General features: G+C 43.2%; 1 long non-coding RNA gene across 1 annotated transcript in view; it reads left to right on the forward strand.

Moving 5' to 3' along the window:
• The window catches only part of LOC147668297 (uncharacterized), a 698,487-nt gene that overhangs the window by 76,254 nt on the left and 599,448 nt on the right, over positions 1-22,785 (forward strand). The window contains exon 2 of the long non-coding RNA XR_015304132.1: positions 18,398-18,578. This is a non-coding gene — a long non-coding RNA (uncharacterized LOC147668297). The remainder of the gene's footprint in view (positions 1-18,397; positions 18,579-22,785) is intronic.

A 22,785-nucleotide genomic window follows, 5' to 3' on the forward strand; every position in this document is an offset into this window, starting at 1 on the left:
GAGCTTCAGATGTTTTTTGGTCAGTCAAAAATGAATCGTCGAGATAGGTATTTAAGTGCTGGATGTCTTTCCATGAAATTCATCAGTCAGAGTTGGACATCATCTGCATAGAAGTGGTAGGCAATCCCAGGTTGCTTCAGAATCATTGCAAGGGGTTCTATGTATAAGTTAAATAGGGAGTCTTACAATGGTCAATCCTGTGTGATTGGTGTTTCTTCGGAGGTCGAGTTATTTAGTTTGATTAGCTGAGTGCGTTGTTTCAGAAGGACGCAAACTACTGATAGACAGTTCCCTTATTGCCTGCCCGCTGCGAGAGGGTGTTTAGGAGGATGTCATGGTTGACAGTATCAAAGGCCTGGCTATCATCCTTAGATCTGTGTAGGTCAGCTGTGGTGCTCACCATTGCAGTCTCTGTACTGTAGCCTTTGCTGATCCCCGATTGGAAGGAGTTGTGTAAATTGTATTTTTCAACATGGTTGTTGAGTTTTGCAGGCACGCATTTTTAGATGATTTTGTCGAGGAGCGCAAGGTTAGTGAAATTGTTAAGGTTGTACTAGTGGGAGTCTGGCTTTTTGAGGAGGGGGGTCACTTAGCCAAGTTTGAAGGAGGCTGTCATGGAGCCACTTGATAGGAAGGAGTTAATGATTTTGGGCCATACAGGAGAGATGGTGTGGTTGATATTTTTCGCAAGTGCAACTGGGAGGGGTTCAGAGATGTGCGATGTCTGCTTCATGCAGGTGAGTAATTTGAGGATGACTTTTTCAGGGATTTGACTGAATTCCGTCCAGGAAGCATTATTTTTAAATTGTAGGGGGTTGAGGTTGATGAGCTGTGTTGCAAAGGGGGGGCAGTCAACATTCAGTGGAAGGGTTTTGGGAGGACCCTTTTCACATAGAGAAGCATCATTGGTTAGTTTGAGAGAGAGCTCGATGTTGGTTATTTTCTCAGCAAAAAGGTCACAAATTCTGCACAGCGCTTAGTAAAGTAATTAATCAAGTGTTGTATACAGGAGGAAGTTTGCTGCTTGATGATGTTTAAGGGGACTTTTGGTCTGTTCCTAGATCTGTCAAGTTGTTCATGGAAGAGGGAGGCTTTTTGTTCCGCGGATGTGTTTTTTGTATTTTAATCGTTCAGCCCGAAGGGTTGTGAGATTAGTTAAAAGAACCCAATTTCCAGAATTACTGCAAGCTGGGGCACGGACTTCATCCCCCAGGCTCCCCTGCTCTGGCCTCACTCTTGCCCCACTAATAGGTGCCTGGAGGTGCTTAAACCCAGATGCGAGGCCCCGCAAAGCGGGACCCAAATTCTGGAATTACTGCGAGCTGGGGCACGGACTTCATGCCCCAGGCTCCCCGTCACACCAACTACGCTCAGCAGTCTTATTAGTAGGAGATTATTTGAATTTGGGTCATATCCAAGACTATTGGTAGCCTCTCTACTTACTGCCACAGGTGCAGAAAAAATTGGGAATTCGTAAAAAAATAAATAAATGTCTTTTTATATTTTCCACCCTTTTTTGGGCACTCTTTTTTTAACTGAACCTTATGCAAAATAGACATTCGAGCCATTGCTTCAATCCCTTATGAGCCTGGTACTACAGCAAACAGGATAAGGCTAGCTGCCCAAATTCCCCTTCACTTAGCGTCATTGTTCATCATAGTCACTGTGAGGTAGGCACAGAGTCCAACTCTGCCAACGATCCATGCGACGAGTGATTCCCTTCAACCTAGTGTCCCTGTGTCTGACACACTATCCCCAGTGAACATGGAAACACTTGTAGTGATATGATAACTGTGAACTGCTCAAATAGATTCACACCTTTAATAACATTGCAAGATACACCGTGCTCAGGTTAAATGAAAGTTGGCCCAAAGCAACAAACTAAAACAAAGTAGGGGCAAGGACAAGGTGGTTCAGACTGATGGAATAGGAAAGATACCACAGAACGGCACCGGAAATTAAACACCCTGAAGGATGTGGTTTCAGTCGTAAAAAAACTAATTGGAGATGTATTACTTTGAATTAGTAGTACCCCTGAGATTGATAGTGCACTAGACAATAAAAAGCATTCTGATGAGAAATGAATGTCTCTCAGAATGATAGCCCTCAGGGCAGATGTCCACCCAGTCTGCCTCAACCTATCCCTCTAAGACCCAGCGAAGCAGCGCAGACCATTCAATGCATTCCAACTATCCATACCCTGCTTCAGGACATAGGAATAATCGAGAATACATAGCTCCGAGGCCCAGAATGCTCTCTGCAATTAGACACAAGAGACCACAGGTCACACTTTCAGATACCTATAACTTGACGAATCCCAGCCTCTTAAGAACTGCAAGGACTTGGCAAAATCTTATGTCTAGCCAGGGGAGTATAGGAAAACCACAGTTGTCTAATCCTTACCCTGCACAACAATACACTGTTAATTATATCCAGGATAAGATGAACACCTATAATGTCTACATGACAAATGTCCCCAGATTATAGCAGGGCACCAGGGAAGATGAGGACTCATTAAAGAACAAAGCGATACCCTGGATTAGAAGTAGGCGCCAATGCCGATCTGTCATAAAATCCGATGTATATTAAAAGCTGAATGCCTCCACCAAGATTATGGGAGCTTGGACGATATAAAACTAACCTTTCAATCAAACTACATTGGAGATAGTCTGATAATTTTAAACCTGCGCACACACTCCCTGTTCAAATTCAGACTTTGCTTTAGGCAGAATAAAACCAACCTAGAGAAGATTAGCAGCACCCTACACGCCCAAAAGGAAACCAATAATCTAGATTTAGTAGATTGACTGACCAAGGTAGACAAAGCTAATAGCGCTAAAACCACGCTAATCAGCACAAACAATGTCTGTTTTTCATTAGTGTCTGGATATATGGACGCACAAGGTAACCAGGCACAAAACATATCTTTACCTGGCAGTATAGCCAGTGGATTTACACCTGAATATGTTCCTGGGACAAGTCTTGAGATATCTCCAGAAAACTTAAAGCTGATATCTTGGGAAAACATTTAGCGCCAGATTGGCAGGGATATATTGAAAATTTCAACCTCTGCCTTTTCCAGGAAACCTGGCTAAAGGAGCCACCACACAAACTACGGTATAGGACATTCCGTTTAGAAGCTTTGCCATCAAAGAAAGGGAGACCTTCGGGGGGTTAACGATTATGGATGTAAATAAATTTCAAAGTCAAAGTAGAAGTTATGAACACCAATTCCCCAGATATTTTAGGGTTAAAATTGAAGCCCCCAAACACTATTCAGCTATATGTCTTCAACGTTTATATAAGACCAAGACAACTCTTGACAGATTTATTAGTCATCCACCAGCTAGAAGAAGTCTTTGAATCCCTTGAAAACAACTGAGTTGTTCTTGTGGGGGGGGGGGGGCAACATTAACTGCTGCTATGAACCAATGTTGGGTTGTACACCATCTTTGAGGAGGAAGAGCAGGCTAGAGGGATTCCCCTCCTAGCCTCAAACTCTCAGGTGCCATGTTCCATGGCAGCAATGTACTTAGTCAATTTCACCATAGAATAAGGTTTGAGGGCCTGTAATGGTCAATTCTCCTCCGATACTCAATGTACAAACACCTTTGTTAGAGTAAATCTAAGTCTAGAATCGATTATGTAATGGTGACTATAGAATACTGGGGATACATACAGGATTTGATGGTAGACAACAGAGGGGAGAGCGACCATTCGCCAATATGCTTAGTCTTGTCAGGGGTTCTGATTACTACTTATCCAATCCACTCTACCAACTCTTGGAATAAGTCCCTGCAGTTGACAGTAAGCAACAACCGAAGATCAGTTAAATTGTCTGCCATTGTTGACCAAATTGAACCCCTCGCGAAAATCTACAATGCCTATTGTGAAGCACTCATCCCCTACACTGACATAAGCCCAGAGTTTATACCTATAAAACAAATCCATTGTTGCTTGGCAGACAATATAAAAGCTTCTCTAACAAAACCACAAAAGAGAGTCAGTAAACTAAGATCTAATTGCCAATCTTTCACTCCCTGGTTTAACAACGACGCTCTTTGGCTAAGTGAGGACTCTTATTAGCCATTAAAGCCAAAAGTATGCCACAAATTAGGCACTTGAGAGAAGAATACAAAAGACCACAGAAGGTAGTATTGAGGAACTGGGAAGAGGCCAATTGGAATGACCTTATCACTGCTGCCAGACTTAAGGATCAGTCTTCATTTTGGAGAATAGTTGCACACTGCAGTAGAAGGGGCAACACTGGTACAGGCCACTTCCTTGACCCCGGTACTTCATATAGACACTTCTCTGATCTATACGTCATGCCCAATGAGACTGATACAAACCCTACTGACTTTATCGAGGGCTCTTCCTATAACACACCTAAACCATCCCTCCAATTTAGACTTGAAGAAACAAGACTAGCTATAGCCACCATTAAACCAGCAAAAGCACCCGGCCCAGACAAGATACCGGAGGATCTGTTGAAACATTCCCCAGAAGTATGGGCACCGTACGTGAATCTCCTAACTAATGCAGTGGCTAGAGGGGCACCTATTACAGAACCCTGGAAAGGGGCGGAGATAGTACCTATTTATAAGAAGGGAACCAAGACGATCCAGCTAATTACAGGCCCATAATCCTAATAGATACTCTGCAAAAAGTGCACACAAAGCAAATTCTGGGCAAGTTAGATGACTGGATACTAGAGAGTGACATACCTTCACCCTGTCAGGCTGGCTTTAGACCAAAGACAAGTACAATTGACCAAGTCTTTAGACTTTCATGCATAACCTGGAAACATTTTAAGTTGAAACTTGGGCACATATAGTTGCTTTCATTGATTTAAAAACGGTGTTCGACTCAATACCAAGAGATCTCTTATGGGAAACTTTACACCACCAGGGTTTACCGTTTGAGATTTTATCACAAATAACAAGGCTCCATGAGGGCAACTTTGCTAAAGTACGATGGTATATGGGGGGAACTTACTGAGGACATCCCCGTTAGAAGGGGTGTGTGACAGGGGTGTGTTTTGGCCCAAACCCTGTTTTTATTATATAAGCTAGATAAGATCATTAAACCCTTAGTAGTCAAACTTGACCTAATGTCAGCAGAAGGGTTAAGATTAGGTGGACTTCTGGAGGCCCACATTGGTATGGCTGAAAGATGTAGGGGTGTCGATAAGGGCCCCGAAGTTAGTAAAGATGCACCAGAGTCACATACTGGGAGGTTAAATATAACTAAAGAAACTATGTCTGATCCCCTGCCAATAACACGTCAGAAAGAACAGGTAACAGTAGTACCAGAAAGTAAGACGGGGGCAATAGTAGTAAAGAAAAGTTGTTTTATTAATCTCCCACCCAATTGTGCACCTTTTGTAGTTGTTTTAACTAACGTACCATCTTCTGATTTAAATACGAGCATGCCTCAGCAAGAATCACACAAATCCCTTTAAAAACAAAACAGTTTCTTGGTTGCCTAAGCAATGTGGGTTCCCAATTACCGATTCCGATCAAATACTTACTACTAGAAGGGTAAATTGAATTGGCAATTCAAGTAAGACCTGCAGGGGCGATTGTGTTATTGTTAATTTCAAACATCCCCAACATGTCGCAACTGTTTTGTTAAGAGCGGCCTCTCTAACCTATGATGAGAGCAGTGTATGTGTACGCCCACTTGGTTACTTCTACAGTCACCATATGAAAGCACCACCTGTTAATAGTAGAGGTAGACCTTTTACACCTACTTTTACATCTACTCATCGCCCAATTTTCGAGGTTCCGGTACAGAATAGATATCAAGCCTTGAGTTCCCTGAATATAAATGATTGACATACACAGGATTGTGGGTCTCCAATGTGTGTGATTCCTAATAACCAGGCGAATGAATTAAGCGAAAAATGCTTAGATCCGGAGCTAACTCTGAAGGCTGATCTAAATATGATTGACAGTGGGCACAAATCTGTCTTTACCATAGAGAGGGCGGCAAATGACCAAGGATCCACAGGTGCAAATAATATAAATGCTGGTTTAGATGAAGTAAGGCATAGAGGGGATGCTATTAATTGTTTCACTGCCCAAGACCAGTCCGATTGTTGCAACATGAGGGGGATATCAATCGTTAGTTGGAACATAGCCGGCTGGGCATCTAAGGACAAAATGCTGGGGTGGACCGATTTGATTAGATCACATGACATCCTGTGTTTACAAGAAACCTGGTGTTCTACTAAACCGAGTTTTGATGGGTTTGTAAGCTACCATCTAGAAGCATCAAAGTTGCGGTACGGTAGAGCTAAAGGTGGTCTGCTTATCCTACTATCTGTGAATCTAACGCTGACTGTTGTCAAACACTTAACTATAGGGACACATTCAAAAATCCTATGAATATGCGAGAAGAAAGGCCAAGATGTGCTTTTAATGAACTTTTACAATAATATTTTCGATAACACACGGCACAAAGTTACAGATGAATTAGAAAGTGCCTTACTGAAGCTTGTATCAATGGCAAAAACTACCTTTGATTTTATTTGGTTAGGTGATTTTAATTATGTGATCTGCCCAATGTCGCTTTCCTGGGTATGTGGGATACAAAACAATAGGGGTGATAATACACCACATTTCCCACATAATGAGTATGGGGAGGCAATAAATAATTTACTGTCAACTTATGATTTAGAGCTCTTACAGCCTGCCAAAGATGCTAAGGGCCAATTAATTCCGACCTATACAGGCAGGAACAGTAATTCTCATATTGACCATGTTATGGTTTCATCAAGCATTGTGCCATATTGTCTGACCCCGGTTATCGAGGAATCCACCTTAAATGACCATAACCGTATCTTAATGAGAACTGAGATCTGGAAATGTAGTACACAACAGATCTCCAGAACCGTAGTTAACATTGAACCGCATAGATTAAACGGGACAAGGTTAAGGTGGAATGGGGAAAAATCTGACAAGGTAATGAGCCTACTAATATCTAAATCCATGGCAGATATTAATGGCATCCTGACACCAGGAAGTGCTCCATTTTTTATCATAGATAATTTTATTAATATTAATAAGACTGTAGACACCATATTTACTGGGACCAGGAAAGGGAAAACCGCCCACAAAAATGGATGGTTTTATCATGCTTGTACAGCCGTCCTTACCCAGTTGAAACAGGCTTTAGCTTTTAGACCCAGGGACAAGAATAGGGTAATACTTTTGAGACATGACTATAAAGCGTCTCTCTCAAAAAGGAAGAGGGAGTTGCAGCAAGAAGCCTGTGACAATTTAGTGCAGGCAGCGGATACCTCCGATTGCTGCCTGTTTTGGGCTATGGTTAACTCCCCCTTTCTTAAGGATGATAAAGCCCCTCACCTCGCGTCCAATGTCAGCAGTGAGGCTTTGGTCACTCACTTTTCAACTATATTTCAGGCTGTTGGCCAAAACGGTGTAAAACAAAGACTATGGCCTATAGTTCCATTGAACATTACTCTAGCCGAGGTGGAGTGCAGTATTAAGGCCAGCAAGGGGGGTAAGGCACAGGGACCGGACAGGGTTCCAATTGACGTCTATAGGACTCTCCCGTTGTTATGCGGCCCTATACTTACTTTGGTTCTTAATGCAGCAGTAACAACCATGATTCTGCCAACATGGGGAGACTCTATTATTGTCCCTATCTATAAGAAGGGGGACAAGCCAGCAGCTTGTAATTACCGCCCAATCAGCTTACTCAGTGAAAATTATGAGCTGAGTGTTGCTGACCAGGTTGGAAGAGTGGGCTGACGAGAAAGGGATTCTGGCGACCTCGCAATATGGTTTTAGGAAGGGCCGTGGTACACTAGACCAATGCTTAAATCTAGATTTACTAATTGGCAAATACACCAAGGCCAAGTGCGGCACCTTATATCTTTGCTTCGCTGATTTAAGCAGTGCATTCGATTTGGTCGACCACTCTATTTTATGGTCAGCCCTGCTAGAACTCGGTGCACCAGAGGCAATTATTTTCTTTTTAGCTCGCCTTTACGAAAAGATGCAAGCCTGTGTGCCCTATGGGGTAAGCGGGGAGTGTACCCCTAATTTTAATGTAAAGCGGGGAATAAGACAGGGTTGTGTTCTCGCCCCCCTGCTATTCACTCTTTTTATAAATGCTGTTGACATAATTTTAAAAACAGTTAAAGCTGATGCACCTCAGGTAAATGGGTCAGGAGTGTCAGTACTGCTTTATGCAGAGGATGCTGTGCTTTTATCACGGACCCCCATAGGACTCCAGCGCCTGAAGGACCGGTTCTCAGTTTTTATAAAAAAAAGGAAATTATTAATTAATAAGAGTAAAACCCATACGATGATCTGTGGTGCTAGGACTAACAAAAACCATACATTTTTTATAGAAGGGGTGAAAGTGCAGCAAGTTGAAAAGTTTTGTTACCTGGGTGTGACCTTTTCGAGTGATGGTAGCTGGCCCAAAGAGCTCGTTAGTGTAAGGTCTAGAATGTCAAAAAGTGCCAATGGCATATTTAAATTTGCCTCATAAATCGGCGATAGACGAGTCGGTATTATGATGCAGATTTATGAGGCAAGGAGTGTCTCGATTGCATTATACGGGCAGGGTTGTGAGGTTATTCCAACGTAGGCAGTTTGCAAACGGAAGAAAATATCTTCCTTAAAAAACTTCTCTGTCTACCTACCTCTGCCCCAACCGATTTGATCCATAGGGAAGTGAGGGCTGCCTATTTGTGTGACCTTGCTTCACTAAGGCCTTTAATGATCTGGCGTGCCATTTGGCACAAGGAAGAGACAGTTTTCAACCAACATGCTATTAAGGATTGTCTTGATCTGGCTAATTATACCAAGATCTCTTGGCTAAAGTACACCGTAGGCAGTTTTCAGGCTATTTATGGTCTCGACATAATAGTGGATCCGTGTGCTGCAGGAGACATCCCTAAGCAGGAATTGAAAAATACATTTATATTGTTTCAAGCCGATAAGCGTCTAGTTAGCAATGGCCACCTGACTGCAGTCAGTCTCTATAATAAATACATTAACTGTGAAGGCCCTCAGTTATATCTAAGCCAGGTAACTAGACCAGCCCACAGGTTTGTTCTTACAAGACTCAGATTTTGACTGGCTCACGTTCTGGTGGCCTTTCCTCATCCTAAGAAACATCCTGTTGGCCCTTGTCCATGTGACGGGTATTCAAAACAAAGCACACTGCACTTTATGTTAATCTGTACCCTATTCTTGAATCACAGGATGGTCTATCTTAAACCTATGTTTATAAAATATGGAATCTATAGTGTTGATGAGGCTATGAAGTTGATTTATAATGTGAAATCGCCAGATATATGTATTTTTACTGCTACTTTTATATGTAAATCTATTCATTTTAGGAAAAGTATGATGTTTTAAACTTTGATTTCTTTTTTACATGTATATCATCACCTAATTGTTTTGCCTGTATGCGTTTATGGTCATTTGTACAATATGAACCGAATAAAGCTTCATGAAATGAAAAATGATATGTGATTGACCTGGGCCAGAATTTGCAAAAATGTTCTGATGACTCCCCAAAGCTAGGAGGAAACCATATATGTGCTCTAATGTTTGTGGATGATCCAATGTTAGTGTCCCAGGCCCCTAGTGGGTTATAAATTCTTCTTGGCAGCTTTAGCCACTACTGCAGACTAAAAGGCCTAGAAATAAACCCTGCTAAGACTAAATATATGGCCATTAAACCACACAAGTTTTAGATCAAGTGCCAAGGGATTGTGTTACCAATTTTACTTAATTTTGAGTCAAGTGTCTCACCAAGATGTCTTTGAAACCACACATAAACAAGGCCAAAACAACTTTACTGCAAAACTCTATCCCCATTGTCAATAAACATCACTCTACTGAGTCAAAGGCCATTATTCTAGTTTTGGTTGTCTACAAGTATAGAGCGCAAACTGCTGCCATCTATGGACCCAGATTATTGGGTGGTGAAAATGTAAACTCTTTAACAGGGGAAACAAAATCATGCGGATGCATACATCAATCACCCCAAACAAACCAGTGATCCCTGTATTTCAAGACATTGGCATTAAAAGATTGGAACATCTGGCTACACTGAGATCTTTGTCCAACTGGGTTAGAATATGGACCACTGAAGATTTAAAACCAGAAAGGCAGGCACTGAGAGAACTACCGGGACTTGATACCCAGCGTACATTCCCCTTATTCACTCATGTGTGAAACTGGTTCTCAGAGTTGGGCCTGAACAGGTTCTGGGTAAACCCAAACCTATCGACGCAAGACTCAAATAATGATATTAAGCATATTTATTGGAAGTTTATCATGCACAAAGCCACTTTAGATTGCACTTTAGGGAGACTTACCACGCAATTCTTGTTCTTTAAAATGGTTCTGAGTTTTGAACAATTTCTGGATGAAATTAAACCTCAGCTAGCGAAAACTCTTTACCTGAAATTTCGATACAAAACACTCCATATTTACTCTTTCACAGATAAGTGGTCTACCCCACATTTTGGGAAGGCAACCCAAATGTACCCTGTGCTAGTTAGACGTAAATGAAGATATTGCACATATTTTATTCTTCTGCCCAGTATATGCAAACCTAAGAAGCAAGTGGATAAAGCTGTTGTGCTTGAATCTGATGTCTAGGAAATATTTGGAGGCTCTGAGAATATTAAAATCAGATAGCTCACAGCTCATTGTATTTGATGTTAGCAGATTTTTACTTGCCGCAAGCCATTTAAGAAAAAAGAAAGGGTTAAAATTTTAATGTAATTTTATTACATTTTATTATGTCTTATGTATTGGGTCTTAATCCAGATCACACCTTTACCCAACTAATGTGATATTGCCTCTTCAGCACAATTAAACTGATCTAAATTCTTTTGATGACATTTTAGCATTTAACAAACATACTGGTGCATCTTTTATCATAATTGTTGGTGAATTAATTACCTCGACTGTGTTATTTTAGAATGTATCTCGGATTATATGTATGTTAGATGTAATGTACTTACAGAAGTAAAAAACTCTCGGACAAATTGAAAAAGTTTTTTCCTCTGTGGTATTTGTCCTTCTGGTAACATTAATTTTGCTTTAAAAATGTGTCTGTAATATTTGTTCTTGAATGATATTTTTATTGCTATGTTCTTTTATGATTCTTTGAATCGAAATAAAGACAAACAGAATTGAGTCAGAGGGCTGCTGTCTCCAGTTTCTTTCAGCCTGTCTGAGTTGTCTCCTCTCATTGTTCAGGTCTACATTGAACCAGTATCTGGAGGGGATGCCTCTTGATTTTCAGAGGTGTGATTGAGTTTATTAATTTGACCATCTTTGTGTTGTAGTAGTTGGTAAGGTCTTTTGTGAAGGAGAGGTCGGATGGCGGAGGGATTTAGGAGCTAGTTAATGCTGCCAACTTACAGTAGGGGGATACAATGTATGTTCTTTACCCAGTGCCTGGGTCGGCTTGCTTGGGGGTGTGCCTTTGGTTGGGTGGTGTTGAGCTCAAAGAGGATTAGATGGTGATCATTCCAGTTGATGGCAGGATAGAGTGAAGGGATAGGGTGTTGGGTTTAGATATGATCACGTTAAGGGTTGAGCCCTCATTATGATCTGTTTATGACAGTGCTGGTTGAGATCATTCGCTTTCAGGAGGGTGGATATGGCTTGCACTGTAGGATCATCAGCATTATTCAGGTGGAGGTTAGGTCTCCTAATTGAGGAATTGTGTGTTGTTACCTGGTGGCTGATATATCAGATGATATCTGGTGTGGTTGGGGCCTTTAGGGGAGAGCTGAACTCCCAATTATTTAAAAGTAGGGTATTTGTTAGTGTGGAAGGGGGTAATGTGAAGATTCCTATTGTGTATGATAGCTACTCTGCCACCCCTTAATCCTTGCAGTTGCAGTGACTGATTGAGAAGCCCAGTGGGGTAAGGAAGTTGAAGTTAGGTGATGAGTGTTCATTTAGCCAGGTTTCAGTTAGAAAGCAGATATTGATATTGTATTGCAAGATAGTTTAGACTTTTTCAGTAGCGTGCTTGGCAGCTGATCGACAGTTTAGTAGCAAGCAGCAGGGTGTAGGTAATGATCGCTGATCCAGCTAGGTGAATGAATGAATGAATGAAACCCGACTTATATTGCGCTACTTAGTCCATAGGGCGTCAAGGCGCCTAATCCAAATAGCTAAATATCCACAGAGCAAACTTACTGATAGGCCTTAATGAAACACCACGTTTTTAATGCTTTTCTGAAAAGGGACAGCGATGGTTGCGCCTTAATCTCGGCGGGGAGTGCATTCCACAGACGGGGGGCCACGGTGGCAAAGGCCCTGCCTCCCCATCTGACTTTCTTGATGCGCGGGATACACAGACGATTCATGTTGGAGGAACAAAGGCTCCTGCTGGGGGAATAGCAAGTTAGCAGGGAGCCTAAGGCATCAGAGGGTCCTGCCAGAAGTGCTCCAAAAGCCAAACATAGAATTTTAAACACAATTCTGTGCTGAATCTGGAGCCAATGGAGATTCTTCCTGGCTGAAGTGGCAGAAAAAGACTTGGGGGCATCCAACACAAATCTCGCCACGGCGTTCTGCACGCTTTGAAGGCGTTGAATAAGGCCATTATTGATATCTGCATACAAAGCGTTGCAGTAATCCAGTCGGGAAGACACCAATGCGACTACAGTCTGCTTACGTGCCTGAGGGGAGAGATAATGGACGATTCTCCTAAGAATCCTGATGAGTCCCCAACAGGTAGCCACAGTTCTATTTACCTGAAGATTCATACTCAGCGAGGTGTCAAAAATGACACCAAGATTCCTGGCAGAGGACGATGGTGTATGACAAGCTCCCAACGGTGGAGGCCACGACTCACTGGACCAGACATCCTGGTCCTTGCCAAAGATCAACACCTCAGTTTTATCGCCATTCAGCTTCAGGGAATTTTGAATCATCCATTCTGCAACTACTTGCATGCAGTTCCTGAAGCTGGACGCAGCGGTGCTGACCCAATGGGCCAGGGACACCGTGATCTGTGTATCATCTGCGTATGATACAACCTCCATGGTGAGTTGGATGACATTTAGTTGAAGGGGGGCCTAGGAAGGCAGGTGGTGTTCAGGGTCCTGTTCCTACCAAGAATGACTGGGATTTTGTCATGGTCTGGTTGGCAGGAGTCATTAGAATAAGCAATGCTCAGCCTTTCAGGATTGCTTTGCAACTTTCCAGTTGTCGCGTATCTAAGTGTGAGGTGTGATGCCCTTTGGGGGATGCTTTGCCTAGGGGTGAGTGATGGAGGGTTAGTGGCAGGATCGGATTTCACTAACGATGAATGGGTTTAGGGCAGGGTGTAGGGGGTATGTTTATCTTTTTCTTTGACACACTTACCACAAATCTCTACAGGCAAATACTGTACTCACAATCTTCAATTAATAAGGGGTCAGTTCAAAAGGCAAGTGCTTTGTGTTTATGCTAAATAATTACCGTTTTTTTTTAACAGGCACATCTTGTATCTTACATGCTTCTCATTTGTACCTTTACTGCTTCAACTGCCAGTGGGACATCAAAATGGGCTGGGGGCATTATGATCAATGAGTGGTCGGTGATATACATTATAAACAATGCAACAGTCTGTTTCTAGTACTAGTTAGACATCTTGATGTAACTGGCTACGGTCCTTGACTGAAGTGCTATCACATGGCAGACAAAGGGAGTGATACCCGGGACCTCAGAGGAAATGGGATGATCTTGAATAAGGGAGTATCTTGGTGAGAGGTTCCTGTGTACATCTTCATTGACGCCCTTCCATTTCATCAACAGATCGGAGAAGGTAAGTCCTGGCATCGAAATGACACCCTTGCTAAGAACTGAATGAAGGAAAGAGATTCTGACCCCAGCTCTAAAGGATTATGGGCAACAGTCAATATATATAACCCTTATGTGGCGGAGTGCTAATTCTCTCTTTATGCAGAGGCGTATGTCATTGTTCTTCAAGAACCATATCCCTGCCAAATTTTTAGGATATTCAAATGGAATGAATTTACATAGTTATCTGAAATGGGACTAATTTATATAGTCAGTATATATTCTTAAAATGTGGGATGACTTCAACCCTTCGGGCCAATATTATGCACCCCACCCTCTAGCAGGGATGGGAGGTTGATTAGGCTTCCAAAGCTATGGTCCTGTAACAGTGAGTGACCCGTAAGTGAAAGCTCAGAAGCATTCATTATACCCTGGTTTGCTAACCTGGTTAATGAATACATCACATTTGGGAAACTACCCAATGCGCAAACTGGGAGTTTTGAGTGTGGATATTATCAATATCCTTCTGGAGTGATATATGTTCCTAGATAGCCAGTGTGTAGACTGGAGAGGAGTGTGTGGTGAGACCTGGGTGGGGACTACAACGTCTGCCTTTTGGGGGCAAGCCAGAGGTACAAAATATTTTGGTTATGAGGCATATCCCGTAGGTTGTCTCAACCCCTCCTCAGGAGAGAACCCGGCATGTACTGGAACTTCTCACTTTCTGCCCTTGATGACCTGCTCCATAGGTTTTGCGTAATGGGGGGCTGAGGGTGGAATAGGCAGTGGCATAAAAGCAAAGAATCCAGCTGAGGTAGTGCCTTATTTTAGAAAGGTATGGGAAACTTCCTTTGGAAGGGTCTCCGAATGCAAACTTTGAGACGATGCACACCATGGGGATTCTCAAAAGGATTGAACTAGGCTATACCCAGGTGACCTCACTTTAATATTCTAAAAGGAGGAGGAAGCTCATTAGTTGCACCCATGTTCTCACTGGAAGAAAAATTATACCTTTTCCTGTGACTGGTTATTCCTGCGGACAGTGGTCCCTGGGATGAACATATATGGGGACCACCTGCCAAGATTTTACTCTTTTCTGCTTCTGGTAATTCTTGAGTGAAGTTGAACCTGTGTTGTCTGCAAGATCTAGGTAGGGAATTCCATATGCTAAGGGCTAGATCTTCTCAGTGGTGCCCCCTACATTTCTCCCCATTTTCCGACTGTGCTATCTCAGTAAGGCCCACTTCTAGACCTAGACTACTAAATAGATTGTTATGCTATACCTCTATTGCCTGGGATGGATTGGGTGAATCCTTCAACTGCATGCCTCAGTCCACAGCGATTCGCCATACATCTGGCACAGGTTCCCCAGAGACATCCAGAATCAACTCTAGAGACATTTCATGTTTTTCCTTGTCCCTAAGGCCCTAACTCTGCAGCACCCAGTGACTATTTATGGAACGTCACGCCTTCGGCACAGCCTTCCTTCTCACATTCACACTGTTTATGTCCCACTTCAGTTACAGACATAAGAGAAAGGGGGGCGCCTTCCTGCCTAACTCATCTCCTGTCATCTTGGGCCCTCGTCATCTCCTGGTGCCAACAGCTTGAAACGTTTCCCTGGCTTGCCATCTGTAACATCTCTGTTGTGTCTGGCTCACTCTAGTGGCCTCTTCCTTACTGGCAGCTTCTATCCCGCTTGTAGCCTTCCATGAACCCAAACTTTTACAAACTGCTTCGGATCCACCTCATAACTCAGTGACATGTACATATCTTTACAAGGGCCCTAACTGTGATCACAGGGACATACGAATCTTAGGGTACTTTACTCCTTGGCAGAGCCCCGAATACTTGGGTACTTGTGGTTTTGCACAGAGTTTACAGCACCACTGCTGTATCCCTTGCCTCCCCACAGGTGTAGTTAATAGATCTTGTTGGTTTGCTCCATATATAATTTCTTCAATTGGTCTATCCCAGTTGCTTTGCTCAAATGGTTTGTTCCATAGCTCTGTACTGTGCCAAGTGTTTCCGTTGCTTTCATAGTCTTTTGATTCCTTTAGCTACCACTAGTCTTTCTCTTTCTATAAAACATGTGGAGCTGAAAAACAATCTTCTCATGCATACACAGCCAAAGGGGTAACCTTGCACCACCTTCCCTGGAGGCACTGCTCGTTCAAGTTCAAGTTCTGACATTTGTATAGCGCTCTACTCACCCAGAGGGTCTCAAGGCGCTTGGGGGGAAGGTGTGTGTATTACTTATCAAATAGCCAGGTTTTTAGTTGCTTTCTGAAGGAAAGGTGGTTCTGTGTAAGGCGGAGGTGGGTGGGGAGAGAGTTCCAGGTTTTGGCCGCTAAGTAGGAGAAGGATCTTCCTCCCATGGTGGATCCATGGATGCGCGGAACTGCGGCGAGAGCTTGATTGGATGAACGCAGTTGGCGGGTGGGTGTGTAGAATGATAGTCGTGTGTTGAGGCATTCGGGTCCTAAGTCGTAGAGGGCCTTGTGAGCGTGGGTGAGGAGACGGAACGTTATTCTCTTGTTGACTGGGAGCCAGTGGAGGTCTTTCAGGTGACCGGTTATGTGAGCTTGGCGGGGAATGTCCAATATGAGTCTGGCTGAGGTGTTTTGGATGCGTTGGAGTTTTTTCTGTAGTTTGGCTGTGGTTCCGGCGTAGAGGGTGTTTCCGTAGTCCAGTCGACTAGTGACCAGTGCTTGAGTGACAGTCTTTCTTGTTTCGGTGGGGATCCAACGGAAGATTTTTTTGAGCATGCGAAGGACGTTGAAGCATGAAGATGAGACGGCGCTGACTTGTTTGGTCATCGAGAGGGAGGAGTCTAGGATAAAGCCCAGGTTACGTGGGTGGTCTGTAGGTGTGGGTGCTGTACCCAGGGCCGGTGGCCACCATGAGTCGTCCCAGGCAGAGGGAGATGATCCTAGGATGAGGACTTCCGTTTTGTCCGAGTTTAGTTTCAACCGGCTGTTCTTCATCCATTCGGCTACTTCTTTCATTCCTTCGTGTAGGTTGGTTTTGGCGGTGTTTGGGTCTTTGGTGAGGGAGAGGATCAGCTGGGTGTCGTCTGCGTAGGAGATGATGTTGAGGTTGTGTTGTCGCGCGATGGAAGCGAGGGGACTCATGTAGACGTTGAAGAGGGTGGGACTGAGTGATGATCCTTGTGGTACTCCGCAGATGACTTCGGTGGCCTTTGAAATGAATGGGGGGAGTCGGACTCTCTGTGTTCTCCCGGCGAGGAACGAGATGATCCAGTCCAAAGCTTTTCCTTGTATTCCGACGTTGCTGAGGCGTTGTATGAGTGTGCTATGACAGACTGTGTCGAAGGCGGCGGAGAGGTCAAGTAGGATGAGGGCAACTGTTTCTCCGTTGTCCTGTAGTGTTCAGATGTCGTCTGTAGCTGCGATGAGGGCGGTTTCGGTGCTGTGTTTGGCTCGGAAGCCGGACTGTGAGGTGTCGAGGGAATTGTTGGATTCAAGGAAGGCGGCGAGCTGACTATTGATGGCTTTCTCAATGACTTTGGCAGGGAATGGGAGGAGTGAGATGGGGCGGTAGTTTTTAAGTTCAGAGGGGTCTGCTGTGGGTTTCTTCAGAAGGGCGCTGAGTTCGGCATGTTTCCAGCTTTCTGGGAAGGTAGCGGAGTTGAAGGAACAGTTGATGATATCGCGGAGATGGGGTGCGATGATGGAGTCTGCTTTGTTGAAGATGTGGGGACATGGGTCGGTTGGCGATCCTGAGTGGATGGAGTTCATCAGGCCGATGGTGTCTTCAGTAGTGATTGGGTTCCAGATGTGCAGGTTGTGCGAGTTCTGTATTGGTTCGGAGGTGGGTGGAGTGGACTGTTCTTCGAACTGGTTTTCAAAGCTGTTATGTATGTCGGTGATTTTGTCATGGAAGAAGGAGGATAAGGAGTCACAGAGGTCTTGGGAGGGAGTGATGTCGTTTGTGCCGGCGGTGGGGTTGGTAAATTCTTTGACGATGTTGAATAGTTCCTTGCTGTTGTGGGCGTTGTTGTCGAGTCGATCCTTGAATGCTGATTTCTTGGTGGATCGGATCAATTGGTGGTGTTTGCGGGTGGCGTCCTTGAAGGTGGTCAGGTTGTCAGTGGTTGGGTTTTTTCTCCAGGTTTTCTCGAGAGTACGACGTAACTTCTTGGATTTCTTAAGGTCATCGTTGAACCAGGGGGCCATTTTGCTACCTTGTTTAGTCTGGTGGTTTTTCAGTGGTGCTAATTTGTCGGTGCTGTGGGTGATCCATTGTGTGAGGTTGGTGGCAGCTTGGTTTGGGTCCGATGATATGGCAGATGGGTTTTGATTAAGCGATGTGAAGAGTTGGTCGGCTGTGATTTTGTTCCAGTTTCTTCGAGGAACAGGTTGTGGGGGGTTGTGGGTAGAGGTCTTTTTATAGTTGAAGTGCACGCAACTGTTCTTTCTACATGATTTGGGATTCCTCACCCTCAGCGGGCCTAAGCCATCCTCAGAAGGAAGCCTGGCAGAAACTCCTGTTTGACCCATATGCTCAAAAATCTGCAATACTACAACCTGCATTTAAGTCATTTTTTTGTTTTCTTTTCATCACAGGAAGCACGGGCAGGGTTCATGTCTGAGTGTTGGAGGTTTCTCCCATGCAAAGAAACCGAGAATTGTGGCTGCTTCACAACAAAAAGTAGATCCTGCGATGATGAAGATGATGGCCATCAGATTGTGGTCTCGGATATCCTTCAGCTCGTCACAGACCAAGAGCTGGAATCAAGCTCACAAGGTACAGCTCTGAATTCTGCTTCCTCCAGCAAATATCCGACTTATTCCTTCATTTGGACAAGTTTAAAGGCAACGTAGGAGTTTATTTAATGAGTTCTTCGTCAGCTACACTTAAGCTACTTTGATTTTTTTGTTTGATCTGTTTATTAATTTTTTAAGACATATTATGCATGTTACAAGCTGACCTGTTTCTTACAAAAGCATACATTGCATGTAAAAGGAAAACGTATTAATCAAGGTGGTGCACGCGTTTCCTAACAGATAATAAAAGTGACAATGTATGTCCGCACAGCATTAAATCTGTATATAATCTGCAATTATATCAGACCCATTCACATACATGCATGAGTTGTACAGCTGCATGTGAACGTACTTGAAGCGAACCGTAGGCTACTTTGTTACGCCTCCGCATTTTTAATACTGATATGCTTTTAAAAGGCAAGAATATTTATCCCCGACAGCAGAGATGGCTAAAGTAAAAAATAAGCTAGATTTGCTGCAAAAAGTTATTTGTGTTGCCAATGCCAAATTTAAATTTAAGAACAAGTTGCAAAGATTTCAGACAAGAGTTGGGCCCCGATACCGATCAGGCCAGTGGTCCAGTTACAATGGGTGTGCAAATCATAAGGGTTTTCTACCACAATTCGCGACTGGTGAAACGTTGCGCAAATAGCGGCGTCAAACAAGGCACGAGCGCTGTTTGCCTATGTTGAAATGGGCTGTAGTGTGCACTATTAGTTTGGTTTTCCCATCCCAAGATGCCAAACGCATAATTAGGTGCCAATTGCCCACCTGCTAATTTGCTTAGCCATTATAATTATGATTGTTGCGGGCTGATGATTGACGTATCTAAGCAGTAAAACTCTGGGATGGATGAAATGGGAATCTTCAGTTCATTGTTTGTTTTTCGCGAAAATATCTGGCGAATTTGCATGTGTTTATAGCTTTAAAAGCTGCTGCAAACACTGTTTTGTTACAAGGAAAACCCTTCAGTACTGCATCTTCACCCGTACTCCGACACATTTTTTTATTGTACAGGCTGTAATGGAAGTGGACATTGTGTTCATTCGTTTTTAAGTCACGGGGTTGTATTCAACTGCTGCTGGTGTTCATATTTATTATAAGGGACTGTCGCCCAATGCAAGTAAATGAAATCAAATCTTTTTTCGTATGGATTTGCTTTTGTGTTTTGGTTGTTTCACTTTTCATGTGTTAAGGTATCTCCTTTTTAAGCACCACCAGGCTGTTTCTGCCAGTGTCTTCCTTGTTACCTTCATTTTATGCTTCTGAGGTACCACTTGACAGTGCAGCTGTTTATGACCGATTGTTATCCATTCTTTAAATTATACATAGGGGGAATTTGGCTCCACTCGGATAAACATTTCTTTCTCTCCTTATATTATTGGCTGCTTTGATATAAATGTGTGGCTCTAGAAAGTGCTTCCATTGGCATGCTTTTGAAAAGTACACTCAACCATAACACTGTTTTTCACATTCAATTCTTTATCTTCTGTTAACATTATACGCGAAAAAATACATTTTGAATATTTTTTTAACTCAACATTAACAAAGGCAATAGGGCTGCCTTTAATATTACACATGCCAATAGAACCGATTCAGGCGGGAGAGCACACATTTGTTTACACCCAAAATGGCCTTCTTTTAGGTGCCTCTCGCTGTAAAGTCTCCGCCTCTTCAATGTACGCAATTAGGAAAAATCAATAACCCAATTTGTTTTTCAAAATTTCCCTCTTACCACGTTCAAAATGCTGGCATATAACATGCTAAACAAGATTTGTTCAGGCAGACATGTGTGAACGTCTGTGTTTGTGTTTACGTCTGTTAGCACATTAAAGACAGAAAAGGCAGAAGCAAAGCTAATAATTCTATTTTTAGCTTTTGTCCTTCCCATGTTGCTTTTCTCCTCTACTCCGACCAAGATCAATGTTTGGAAGGATAAGAGCGGGTCTTGGCCCACCCGGATGAGAGCAGAGTTGAAGGAGATGGTAATTTATAAGGGGGCTCTGGTCACTGTGCAAGCCCTCACCGTGCATCAAGTGGACAGGTGCGTCAGCCCTGAAAATGGAGTTTAGATGTAGTTGTTTACAGACTGCACAGAGTGATGGCCCCGATAGCAGCGTCATAAATCTCATCGATGGGTTAGGCCTTTAAAATTCCACGGATGTTGTCGTGACGGCCAAATGCAATTTTATACTGGCAGCAAAATAAGTCACTGGGTTTCACTCCACGGAGCCATCATTTTAGTCTTTTTTTTCTCGATACATTTTGTAATCCATTGAATTACTAATTGCGTTACTGCCTCTTGTAAAACTCCTATTACCGCCTATTTACCGTTAAATAAGATTGAATTTCCTATAATAGTGTTTTAAAGAGATTTACGGCATTTATTGCCTCTCCAGTGCAAAAATATAGTATTACTAAATTGTAATACCACATTACATTCAAACGTGAAAAGGTGTTGAATGTACAGTTTATGATGGATCGGTGCACCCTAATTCCGTGCCCAGAGACCTAATAAAGATAATCTGGGGGCATAAGGTCCTAGCCATTGCTACCATGTAGGTAGCCGTTGTTATATAGTGAAAATATACACTGTCCTTCCTTTCCATTTCCAGGTTTCTATCTGCTCACTGGCCACCGCATGAGGCTTCAAGAGAACAATATCTATATTGAGGTGTACATCTCCACACTTTAGTAAAGATGGTGGTTTCTAAAATGAGGGCCACCTTATTTCTTTAAGTATTATGCTGGTTCTTTCGAGTTTGGTGGATAGGGCTCTCTAAATAAAGCAAGCAAACCAACAGTTTTCATAGCAGTTTACCTGTCTCTGTCACAGCCAGAAACCTTAGACTTACGTCTCCAAGGCCATTGGGCCAGTAGTTTCAGCACCTCAGACTGTTCGCCTAATTAGGAGACACATTCTGAATTACCCTTTTCCCGTTTGGTAACGCCTGTTAAAATCTGGCAGCTCTGATCACAAAAAACGAAATTTAATCCGCCACATAAAAATCCCACTGTCAGGACCATTAGGTTTTTTTGTTTTTCAAACCAACTCCTGCTTTTAAAGTTTGCTTTTCAAAAACAAAAAAGTTTGCTAAAAAGCTGCATGAAACATGGCGGCCACTCAGCAAACTTACTATGGTTTCAAAGGAGCCACTGTGAAAGCAGACATCTCCTACAGGCAGACGCAATTTCTGAATATGGCAGGCTGTTATTTACCAGAGTGGCAGACATTATCACCTCCATGACTTTAGCAAGATGGTGAACCAGCCAAAAAATACTAAATAATCTCTTATGTGTGGTTCCATAGTTTGGAGTTTATTAATTGTTCTTGTTGAGGGAACTAGTCAAACAGTTTCCAATATGCTTAAATATGATTTCACCAGAAAGCTACATTTTATACTGGGGTTTGCTTCCCCTGTGGCCTACTACCAATGCGTTTCTTTCATGGAGTATGTTTAATAGAATACTTTATTGTATTATAATAGCATTTATATAGCTTTTTTCACCCATGATGAAGGGCAGAGACCAATCTGTAAGAGCTTTGGGCGATCTGACTGGCACTGAAAGCCTTTTTACCGTTGATAAAGGGAAGACTCGTACAGGTGTTTATGGACAACACTACCACCATGTGGTACTGCAACAAACAGGGCAGAGTAGGGTAGTAGACTCTCTGTCAAAAGGACTTGCATCTCTGGACTTGGCTGGAACAACAGGGCATTTCCCTGGTGGTTCAACACCTGGCCGGTACTCTGAACACTAGTCCAACGAGGTCAGCCGAAGATGCCTTGCGGGTCACGAATGACGTCTCCATCCAGAGGTGGCACAAGGTCTCTTTCAGCAGTGGGGAGAGCCTTGGTTAGATTTGTTACCTCTGAAGAGAACACCCAATGTCAGCAGTTTTGCGCGTTTTAGTTTCCAAGGTGGCTCTTGCTCGGGACGCTTTTTGCCGCAAGTGTAGATCAGGCCTCCTGTGCGCCTTTCCGCCCATACCTCTCCTGTCCAGAGTGCTCAAGAAGATCAGGAGAGACTGGGCACAAGTTATTCTTGTGGCTCCCGACTGGGCACAAAGAGTTCAGTAATCCAAGCTTCTAAACATGAGAATAGATCCTCCGGTCAGGCTGCCCCTTCAGGAGGATCTTCTGTCACAGCAGCAGGGGAGGGTTCTCTACCCAACACTGTCCACC

Source organism: Lissotriton vulgaris, unplaced genomic scaffold (genome assembly GCF_964263255.1).
Source record: "Lissotriton vulgaris unplaced genomic scaffold, aLisVul1.2 SCAFFOLD_573, whole genome shotgun sequence".
Classification (NCBI taxonomy): Eukaryota; Metazoa; Chordata; class Amphibia; order Caudata; family Salamandridae; genus Lissotriton; species Lissotriton vulgaris.